Source organism: Arachis ipaensis, chromosome B6, assembly GCF_059453495.1.
Source record: "Arachis ipaensis isolate K30076 ecotype BB chromosome B6, ASM5945349v1, whole genome shotgun sequence".
Taxonomy (NCBI): domain Eukaryota; kingdom Viridiplantae; phylum Streptophyta; class Magnoliopsida; order Fabales; family Fabaceae; genus Arachis; species Arachis ipaensis.
In genome coordinates, this window is record NC_142441.1 from 37,412,955 (window position 1) to 37,425,533 (window position 12,579).

Sequence of the window (12,579 nt, forward strand, 5' to 3'; positions counted from 1 at the left end):
ACTCTTCCTTCTCTCTCAACCAGACTCATCCTCAATACACCAGAAACCTAAACCTCCGTTCTCTAACTTTTCAAGGTAATACCCAAATAATTCCACCCAAGACCTTCTCTATGGTTAACATCCAAAAACAAGCCAAAAAGTCTTAAATAGGTGTCACAGAAGTTTACAAGCTTGTAGGGAAGGTGAAATAGTTAAAAACAAGATTTTAGTTGAAAAACAGGGTATGTGCGTGCGCACGCCCAGGAAAGTCTTCAAAATGTGTGCGTACGAATAGAGGTGTGCGTACGCACAGGTAGTAAAAATTTCAACTCTGTTCATCCGCACAAGGCGTGCGAACGCCCTCAACAGAGTGCACCTTCTAACGTGTGCGTGCGCACATGTTGCAAAACTTCGTTGGTTGTGTGTGCACATAGGTCTTGTTAGCACTCTCATCAGCAAGCCTTCCCCTGTGTATGCATACGCACAGGTTCAAAAGCTCACAGGGGTGTGTGTGCGCACACAAACCAGAAATCACAAATTCTATAGCATACACAGAATTCAGATTTTGACACCAAACTTTGAATGATCATAACTTCCTCTACAAAAATCCATTTCTTACAAAATTTATATCCATTTAAAGAGTTTTCAATGAACTTTAATTTAAAGCAAATTTCAACAAATTTTGAAAACTAAGGATCAAGTTATGATTCGTCAAAGTTCACTAAAAATTCGTTTTTACCAAAACCTTGAAAATTTAGCTTACCACAACTCTCAACTTAAAACCAAATCAAAGCCTACTCAACACAATACCAAATTCACTCATGAATCCATACCAAACATTTCTCGACCATATCAACTATTCAATCAACCGATACCATTTAATACCCATCTCAACTAATGCTAAATTCAACCTAATATTCACATCAAAACTTATAAATTCCATCATTATTCCACTATACCACCTCCAACATTTAATATCTCAATTTAACAACTCCTTCAACACTCATTAATCCAAACATCAATTTATCATCATTCTAACCTTATAACCTATATCATTTATGAACAATCTCAACACTCACCTTCAAATTACCAACAACATCAATATTCATCATCAATCATCAACTATATCAACAAACCCTCATCAACAACAATAAATCTCATATTCATCATCAACCTTCATAATCATTAAAATACCAACAATCATCATCAAATTCACATATTTCTCATCTCAAAAATCCATATCATCATCACCATCATACAAGTTATCCTCAAACATCAAAATCACATACACCCCAAAATATTCAATCCTATCTTAAGGTCAACTAGCCTAAGGTTCACGAAACATTACATATTACATAAAGGAAACCAAAACCATACCTTGGCCGATTTCCAATATGCGCAAAACACCAAAAGCTTGATTCCAACAAGATCAACAAGCCTCAAACACCAACACCACCTCTAAGACTCACCAACTATCAAGCCATACACATATAACATACCAACATCAAGCTTAGGGTTTACAAAAACAACTAAAAATAAGGATTTAGTGAAATCTTACCTTATTCAACGAGATTAGGGGTAAAATCCAACAATACTCCAATGCTAGATCACCCCCTAAACAAACAAAATCACAAAATCTACTCAAAAACCAAACCCAAAAATGCAGAAATGTTAGGGCAGAAAACTGGAGCATGAGCTTCAAGTTTTTACCAGATTTTCTTAAATAGAAATGAAGAACTTGACGAGAGCTTCGCATGGCCGCAAATGGCTCGTCAATCGGAGTTCCGTAGCTCAATATATGGCTCCCGAAAGGTGGTGATAAATAGTAACATCACCTCTTCTCCTCTCTTCTCTCAAAATGTGCCTCTCTCTCTTTTGAGGTGAAAAATGAGTTGAAAGCTCATTAGTTGGCCTTATATATGTTGGGCCTTGGGTCCAGTTTGGGTCCGATCCAACTCATTAACATTTTTGGTCTGTTTTGCCCATTTTGGGCCAAAACCTTTAAGATTAGCGTCCGGTTTTCGATTCTAAATTATTTTTATCCTTTCAAAATAAACAAATCAATTTTCAAAATCTTATTTTTCTCAAAACACGGTACTGGACAGTCTAGAGCCGGTATTGCCAGCTTAAGCGCCAATACGCATTTTTACAAAAACTTTTTGAAAAATATACATTTTCCAACTCAGAAAAATTCATTGAAATCAAATTTCACCTTTATATTTTCAAATTAAAACTTCTAAATTTTGAATCTACTCCGGACACTTAAAAATTATTATTTTATTAAAATAGTTATGCCGGTTCTTACACCAAGAGATTCCATCCTCATGCAAGAGCACTTAAAAATAGAAGAACTAGGGTAGTGAGATACCTGTCACTCCTTCCATGAATTGTTCGATCATGAAAGGGTGTAAATCTCACGTGTTGATGTGAGTGTGCATGATCAAACCTTCAAATTGCACGCCTTTGTCAACATCGGTCTGAAGAGAAAGAATTTCTCTTGTGAGTATATTTGCAGCTGATCTCTCTAGTGTATGGAGCAGACTTGGTAGAACCAAATCGCCTACCACAGATTCTAGGTCAGTTTGGCATTCCCTCGACCTCATTTGTGATATACAATGAAAAAATTGCTCAATAAAGTCTCTCAAATTGTTGCATGAATGAACAAATTTTCCAAGCATTGAATGCAGCCTCTCACATCTAGATGTCGTCCTGAAACCCCCAAAAAAATGCCCACAAATGTATGTTGTTGCCCAATTTTTACTCATGGCATAAAGGTCACACACCCGTTGATTATCCTCGAGGCCAAGTTTTGAAACCATCATCTCCAACCATTCTTGGAACTTTGATATTTCATAATCTAAAAGCATGCATCTTTTAAACTTAGATGTGAAGGTCGGGTTCCTAAGGTTGGATGTTGCATTCCTAATTAAGTGTCATGCACAGAGCAGGTAGTAGGCACCAGGAAACACTGATTCAATGGCCTTCTTCATGGCTCTGTGACCATCCATGAAAACACATTGAGGAGTGATAATTAAGATTTGCACCGGTTTAGAATTTCCCAATTGAAATTAAGTATTTCGTTGATAGCATAGTCCAAACCGGCAATTAAATCCCAAACATCAAAGTTTAAAATTTCTAACTAAAATAACCGAGAGTAATTAAACCTCGAGTCGTCTTCTCTAGGAACTAGTGACAACAAGTACATAAAATTGGTTGTGAGAATCAAGGGGTGTTTTCCATAAGGAAGCAAGCAATAAAGAGATAAAAGAACGATTGAAATTGCAATTAATAAACTAATAAAGGAATAAAAGAACTATGTATGTAATATGAACAAGTAAAGCTTTAAAATGATGAAAATGTGGTTCAAAACATAAATGAAACCTTGACTTGGGATGAGTTATGGAATTTCTTCCTTGCCATAACCACAACTATGATAATTATGATGGATCAATCTTACTTAGTCAACCCTTAACATCGAAGAGTAGGTCAAGTGAGCATAATTGTTATCAATCCACAAATCCTAACTATCTTACTAATTACCTTAGTAAGAAGCTAGCGTTAGTGGAAACAATAACAACTAACAACCTAAGAATTATCACTAAATACCAGATATTATGACTCTAGTAACCCATATACTCATTTTCCCAAGTCAAGGGGTAGAAATTTATCCCATAATCAAAATTGACATTTCATCAAACACATGGTAGGCATAATCATAAAATAGGCAAAATTGGGAAAAAAGATGAAAACTATGAACCATAAATGATCAAAATCAACAAAGACAACTCAATAAGCATATAAAGATCACTAAACATCAAATTCATTAACCAAAACTCAAAATTGCAAAACTATGTATATATTGACAAGAGAAATTAAAATATAAGAAAGTGTAGAACAAGTAGTGTAATAAAAGAGAAATTAAAGAAATACTTACAATGAAATTACTAGGATCCAAAATCAAAACTTGAACTATAAAATTCTACAAAAATCCTAATTAAAATTGAGAGAAAACCTAAGAAAAACTAACCTAAAAACTACCCTCAAAACTAATTAAGTGTATTGTATAATGTATGGTATGAATATGCTCTATTATGGTGTTGCTTGCCCCTTCATATATGCTCCAAAGCCTTCAGAAATGGGCCAAAAAGCCCTTCAAATCGCAAGCCACGTGAATTTTTAATGAAGTCACGTGCAGGGACTTGTGCATACGCACAGGTGTGTGCGTACGCACACATGCTGAATTTCCTCCTGTGTGTACGCATAGAAGTTGTGCATGGGCACACTTACTGATTTCCATTCCGTGCGTGGGCACAGGTGCTGATTTTGACCCTTGTGCGTAGGCACAAAAAGTGTGCGTGGGCACACTCTGAAATGCTTATCTCTTTTGATTTCTTCATGTTTTCTCCCAATTCCATGCTTTTCTTCCACTCTTATCAAGTCATTCCAACCTATTACACCTGAAATCACTCATCAAAACCATCAAGGCATCGAATGGAATGAAAGTGGAATAAAATTGATTAAGCACAAAATAGCATGTTTTTACAATTAGGCACAATTTAGAGAGAAAACACAAAAGCATGCTATTTAGGTGAATAAATGTGGGTTTTTATGATGAAATCCACTCAAATCAAACCAAAATTTATCATCAAATATGGATTCATCAAGGAGCTTTTCCATTCATACACTCCAAGAATTGTTGTAGTAACTAGGTATAATTATCCTCATTCTCATTTGAGGCAAGAGCAGTGACAAACACAATGGTTTGGTTATGATGATTTACACCAGAAAATACAACAAGAGGACACATGTACTTATTTTTCTGATATGTCGCATCAAATGCCAACACATCTCCGAAGATATAATAATCCAATTGACTACATTTGTCAGACCAGAAAAGATGTACCAAACGACCCTCTTTGTTAGCCAAGTATCGAACAAACATTCTGGAATCGTCTTTAGCTGTTGATTACAAGAACTTTAAGCAAGCCATGGCATCCTCGCCCTAAGAGCCTTCGTTGCTTGTCTATTTGGTTATACATGTCTCTCTTTAAAAATGAAACATTATGAAAGCCCCCTGCTGTGTTAACAAAGAATGCATAAATCTGAGGAGTCTTTATCCCAACTTTCAACATCATGTTCATTTGGTCGATTGCACCAGCATCTATCTTCCTATGTCCCGGAAGCATGAAGGTCAATTCATCAGCAAGCATCTCGTGGTTATGAACTTCTTCGAAATATGTTATGATCCATCTCCCAGTATTTATATGGATACGAACACGCATCTCAGCCTGGCATCCACATCTAGTCTCCGGTTTTGGCTCAGGTTTACATTGACTGCTCTCGTCATAGGATTTCATCTCTCTAAATCCCTGTCTGAAGTAGACAAATGATTGTTATGTGACATCGTCGTTAACATTGCGACTCAATTTGCTCCTCCTTGCAGCAAACTCATTCATTTTGGCATAAAATTGTAGAAAGATAAGGCGACATTAAGATCTGGGAAATGTAGCAGCTTAATCTCATCCACCGTTAGTGACTTTAAGTTAAGACTACCAAGGTCAGCAATACCATCAATTGACCTACCATCCCAGTTCTCGTTGAAGTTATCATCAAAGAAATCGTCGGCTTCAAAATACACGTCCATGCCTTCATCGCTTACAGGTTCTTCAGCACCACAAAAATAATTTCCATCATCATAAAACTCATTTCCATCGTCAGATAAATAAGTTGGCAGTGCTTCACTCTCAAAAGAGAGATCATTATGGTTAAACGAGGCTTCCTCTCCTACTTGGGCCTACAAAGAACAAAAAAACAAACTAAATCTACATCAAATCTCCTAAATATTTCTCAGGTAGAGATTCTGAAATGAAATTGGGGCTTACCGGTGAAATTGATCCATAGAAATGTAGAGTTCGACGCGCTGGATGCATGGCTGCGAACGGTGCAGCGATCGGAGCTCAAACGGAGAAATTATGGTAAATTAAGGGTTGATGAGGGTTTGGGTGAGTTCTCCTCTCCCTAAATCTGTTTGTTGGTGTTGTTACTGAATGGGGGAGAAGGAGCTTCTGCTCTTTTAAGTTATGGGTCCAGTTGGATCCACGGTTTCGGTTTTGGCCCGGTTCAACCGATTTGGCCCTTAAATGATTTACCTCATACAAATTTTTTAAGAAATTTACCCTTGTTTAATTTTGTGCACATCAATTTTTTAATTCTCATGAGAAAACATGACAGTGAATGGATCCAAGCCCATGTTGCTTTAAAAATCTATGAATCATGAATGATGATTTATGCATTCAGGAAATAATGGTGTATTGCACTTCACCCACCATGCACTAGCAAACACAGACAAAACGACATTGAAATTGAATATCATGTTATTTGCTTCACTTCATTAGTAATTTTCACTAAAATATAATGATCTTACTATCACAACAATTAATGGAGCTTGCGGAGAGCAATCAATACTCAAATACAATTTGTATCAAATTTGTAAGCTTCATTGTGAATTTGTAAGCTTCATTGCAGTCCCTCTCATATTCTTTGTCGCGCCTGGCTTTCTCTTCTCCCCTTGCGTTCGTTCTCTCTCTTTCTACTCCAATGGCGATGCGACGGCGACTTGGCAGCGGTAGTGGCGATGAGTTGGACGGCGGCAACGTGGAGAGCTCCCTCCTCTCTTCTCTTCTTTGTTCATATGGGGGTGTGTGTGTGTATGCTAACCGTGTGTGTAGGTGTTGTGCTGAGAGAGTGAGGAAGGGGGTTGGGGTGTGACGGCTAGGTTTTTGGGGAAAATGGTGAGTGTGTTTTGTGTTAGAATTAGGGTTAGGGGTAGTTTAGGTATTTTTAATAATAATAGAGGTAATAGAGTAATTGAAAATTAATTTTAATCCAACAATAATTATATATAAAAATACTATTATTTGTTCATCAATTTACAAAGTAAACAAATACTCTAATCCAAGAACTAGAGATAATATAATTAATTTTCTTTATTCATAAAAATTAAAGTATTAAATTCTAAAATCTCACCTCTTTAAATCAAATCATATAAAATTATTATTATTTTTACAATTACTAAACTTTATAATTTAAATATAAAAATTATCCAATAATTGTAAAATTAGATAAAAATTCTAATTTAATTATCAAAACTTGATTTAATTAGCTTTAATAAAATAATTTCTGAAATTAAAGTCTTTAATGAATGAATAAATTAAAATTGACCCATAACAATATTTTCCAAAAGTTTTGGCTCTTACATTCTACCCACCTTATAAAAATTTTCGTCCTCGAAAATTGATACAAAACGAAAGAGATTTCATATAACTCCACTTTTGAACACATTTAAGGAAAAAGCAAAAAAATCTTAGCATATATACATACAGTTTCAAATACCAGGATTTTCATATGGCATAAAGATATAAGGGTATAAATATGATACGAAACAAAAGTTACAAGATAGGCTTGATGCAAAAGATTATATGGTTCAAACATACGTTGATAGTGTAATATGGCGAAAGGTTTACAAAACAGGCTAGCGTTTATTAACGTTCGCACACTAATCTTGCACAAACCTCAGAGATTTAACTTCCCCAATTTCGACATAACTTATCCCCACCGTTCTCAACCGTACTTCATGAAACAACTCATCCGAGTGTTCTCAAAACTCTTTCACGTGAAACAAAATTCCACAACATCCTGTGACGTTGCATACTTACAAGCTTCACCTCCCGCGTCCACAGAACGCATCCTAAAGAGCTAATGTATCGTTTGCTATACCTAAAGGCTGCACGTGACACCAAACGAATCTCAAGTTTACTCAGAAAGATACTAGACCTTAGAAAAGAAAGATAAGTGGCAAGGACAGTATTCGTAAGAGGTTAAGAGAACTATTGAAATCACAAGCAAACAAGGATGTACAAGCAATGAGGAGTGTTGGAAAGAGAATCGGTTGACAACTTTAAGGGTAACTCTTAAATCATAGGAATTCGATAGGCCTAAGAAGTTGAAAAATAATGCAGTATTTTGAAACAAATTCAAGCTGAGTCAAAGAAGAATGAGATTTACAGAAAAGAATATCTAAAACCCATGACAAGGCTCACAAAACTCAAGATTATGTTTAAAAATATTTTGGAATACATTGTTCATAAAGAATGGAAAACTTAAGGAAACATCATTTCGCGATCTAAAAGAAAAGATAAGCAACAAATATCCTTCAAAAGAATAACAAAAGCATAAATGTGGCATTATTCCAATATAGATTTAAGTTGAAATAAACTATACAAAGTTTTTTTAAAAAAGGAAAGGTTAATTTATCTAAGAAAAAAATTATATTTTCTCAAATACTTTAAAAGATATTTAGGTGCACGACTAAACAAAAGCATGCATGAAAAATGCGATCTGGTTGGAAGGAAACCTAAGATAAAGTTTTGCTCATAAAAAGGAATAGAGGATGCATTACAAACAAACAAATTTAAACCCCATACAAAAATTTTCAAAGTGTAAGGTAAAAGAGTGTAGGTTAAGTTAAAAGTGATTTTATTAAAACTTCAAGAGATGGTTATGTTGCACCAAAACAAGTTCAAATCATAGCAAAGAGATGCACATCTCAAGCAAAGGAATGCAAAGTCAATAACAACCTTGAACAAGAATAAACCAAAACATCTTTAAAAAAGATTTAAAACAAAAGCCAAATAGGAAGGACAACTCAATTAGCGGTAAAATCCCAAAGGTTTCAACAATCATTTTGATGTATCAAACAAGTTCAAAGCACATAAAAAAGTACATTAGTCAAGAAAAGGAGGTTAAACAACACAAGGCAGATATCCAAGGAATTTAAGCAGACATATGCAGTTAGCATCAAACGAGTATGCATATGAACAAGGAATAGGTTAGAGAATAATCAGTTTACTTTTCAAGAAAGAAACCTCTAACATGAATTTCAAGGCAAACCATAAAAGAACAGATACGTAATCGAGTAACCTTGAGATGCAACCTCTAACGTTTCCCAAACCCATGACATTCGTTATCTATTACTCCTATATCGTCTATGATAATCCATTAGTGTTTTCAAATACATAAACCATTAGTGCTAATATGGCCAAACTTAATACACTAAAGTATGCAATGATAGACTAACAGCATTAATTAGTAGACAGTCATGTGCATAAAACTCTAACTCTTATTATCAGGACAAGACCTACAATATGACAGATACTCAGAGTATGCAAATGAAGCATAGTCAGTCCATTCCTCAGGACAAGACCTACAATACCTCGTAGCATTTCACTACATGTACCAAATGAGTAATTTCATCAAACTTACCACCGATTCATCCAATCACGGCCTCCGGCTCAAACATAACCAAATCATGACCTTCGGTCCAAAATACTATCACATCACGGCCTTTGGCCCAACACAATAAAATCACACTTCAATCAGCATAATTCGAACCAACAGACCCAATCACAAGTAAATATAGTTTAAACATAATCAAAAGCAATTATATCAAATATAGCAATTAGCAGTTAAACAGAATTATTCACATAGGCAAACCAAATACAATATACACACCCAAACAATGTCATATAGATGCATATGATGTATGCCTGTCCTACTGACCATGAGCTCATGTGTCAATTACTTTGCCAGAACTCGACACATCCAGTAGCTAACCTACATATAGTCTCTCAACACGAAGGAAATCCTCAACCTTCCAGAAGGGAATCCTCAAACTCCCATTCAGAGAGAGACTGTGATGTAACGACAGGGAATTCTCAACCTAACTCATTCACGCCACAGTCTGGAATCGAATCGAAGGAAATCTTCAACCTTCTCCATTCAATTCTTCAATGTAGCAAGAGAGGGAATTCTCAACCTTATCTTGTTCATCATAGCAAGAGAGAGAATCCTCTATCTTAGCTTGCCTATCCGTGAACGGGATCCAACCACCATCCTCACCATTTCAATTCAAAACTCATTTCAATTCAACACAAACAAACATGCCAGAAATTAAATTAATAATTACAGAATTAAACCAAAGAGAATCCTCAACCTTCTATCCAACTTTTCGGTGCGACAAGCGAGGAAATCCTCAACCTCAAACTTATCCACCACAACAAAAGAGGGAATCCTCAACTTCAACTTATCTATTGCAGCAAGAGAGAGAATCTTCAATCTCAAGTTGCCCAGTTACTTCAATAGCTATCTATATTTAGTTCACAACACGCCAAGAATCACTTTTTTCTCAAATCATTCTCCTTTAAAATCAAAATCACTTTTATAACGTTTTCCGAAACCTCCAAAACGTCACTCTAAAACACACTCTCTTTCATAAAACTCATATTTATTCAATCAAAATCTTCCAAACCAATTTCAAAACTATTTCCAGATTGAATCTCTTTCGAAAGACTCAAACTCATCTCTCTTTACCAATCAAACTCAAATACTGTAAATTTGCTAAAACTCCTCAAAATATGATTCCTTAAATCGAACTCAAAACATAATCATTTTCTTAATAAATAAAACTCAAACATAGTTCATTTATTGATAAATCGAATTCAAAATGTAATTCCTTTATTTATAAATCAAACTCAAAACATAATACTTTCCTTAATAAATAAAACTCAAAACATAATACTTTTTTCAATAAAACTCAAGGCATAATACTTTTTTTAATGAATAAAAGTCCAAAACATAATTCATTTTTTTTCTTAATAAATCAAAATCGAATAGTATAATCCTTGAATCCAAACTTTTCTAAATAACACTTCAAACCAAGTCTCCAATTTTTACAAAAATTTCGACAGCTTCTCCTCTAAAATTTGGACTTTGTCACCCTTCTCGAATTTCAACCAAACCATCTCCAATTTTCAAAATCATTTCTGATAAATCAAACAAAACTAATTCCGATATCTCAAATCAATTCCGATTCTCAAAATCATTCCGATAAATCAAACAAAACTAATTCCAATATCTCAAATCAATTCCAATCCCCAAAATTATTTTCGATAAATCAAACAAAAACCCAGAACTCGAACTAACCAATCCAGTAAATTACAATAATTCAACCACAATTATCAATATGCATTCATACGCTTAATAATTATTATACTACAATTCAAAAACCAATTTAATCAATCAAGAAATCAATCATTTATCCAAAACAACTCAGTTTAATCCATAAAACTCACGTAATCACAAAAAATATATCGTTTTACATCAATCCGACTTATAACAATTCTTCAACATAAAATGAGTTTAAGGAGAGCGCCTCTACCTCGTTTGCGACTCAAATACGTGACAAAACTCCGTTTTCTCTCTATTCAAATGATAATTTGAGAATCTTACTCATTATCATATTCACTTTGGCTTTCTGAAGAGGAATCCTGAACAATTTGCTTCTTCTTTTTGGATACCATTCTGGACAACAAACAATCATGAGTCAAAAAACACAGTAAAAATGACAAAATCTACCGAAAAATAATACTTACTTTTTTGCTTTTCTAGTTGGTTGTTTTCTTGTTTTTGGTGGCTTTTCTGAGTCTTGTTCAGAATCAAACTCAGAGGAAGTACCACTATCACTTTCCGATGAAATGTCCTTTTTTGTGTTTTTTTCTTTTTCTCCTTCTTTTCTTTCTTTTTCACTCTCGTCAATTTCTCTTTCAGCTCTGCCCTCCTGATGATGCCCTAAAATAGGTAAAACATTAGTTTACATCATATACATAAAATAAATACACCGAAATTAAAGAAGGATTCTGTTTAGTTACCATATGACCCTTAATTTCAGCTTTTATCCACTCAAGCAGCAACTCCCTAGTCCAGTGCATCACCCAGGGTGGTCCAGGGATTCCATCTGCCGTCTTATTTTTGTGTTTAGATTCATGAAAGTATACAATCATCAAAGCATACAGACAGCCATCAATTGATTTTTTCTTTTTCAAGACGTGCTCACTTATGCCCTTAATGAGGAAGTCGAGGATACAGCCATTCCAATTCTACTTGCAAATGGTGTCCACACGAAAAATCGGAGGCATGTGGACAGGAAAAACCTTGTTTATTGTTGTCGGCAACAAGAATGACATTGGAATGTAAAAGATGAATACCTTCTTGAACGTAAGCCGATCTTCGTCACGGTCAACACCGATCTCCATCATCAAGTACGTCAGTTGCTTCAATGTTTTGCCTTGGAAGCTTCTATAAACTGGCTTGTCCTCCTCAATAAACTCTTTAAAATTAACTTTGCTTGGAAAGAGCGACCCTGCAAAAGCAGCAAAACAATATCACCAATTACACTCCAATTCAATTCAAATACACCAAAATACCAGCCATATACACCTCTACTATAACAGTTAATGTAACCAGTTACCAGATGCATTCAAGCAGAGGGCAGCTCCTATATTTTCCTGGTTGATGGTCAACACACCGTATCGGGTGTCCAATCTGTTTGTTATCAAATCAAATGAATATGCCAACTCCTTCAAGAGCTTATGCGGTACATTCATTGGAGGGATGTGCATCAAACCATCAAATTTCAATTCCTGGACAATGGCCTTCTTTTCATCGCTCATGGTTTGGAACTTTTCATTCAGGAGTCTTGTCGAG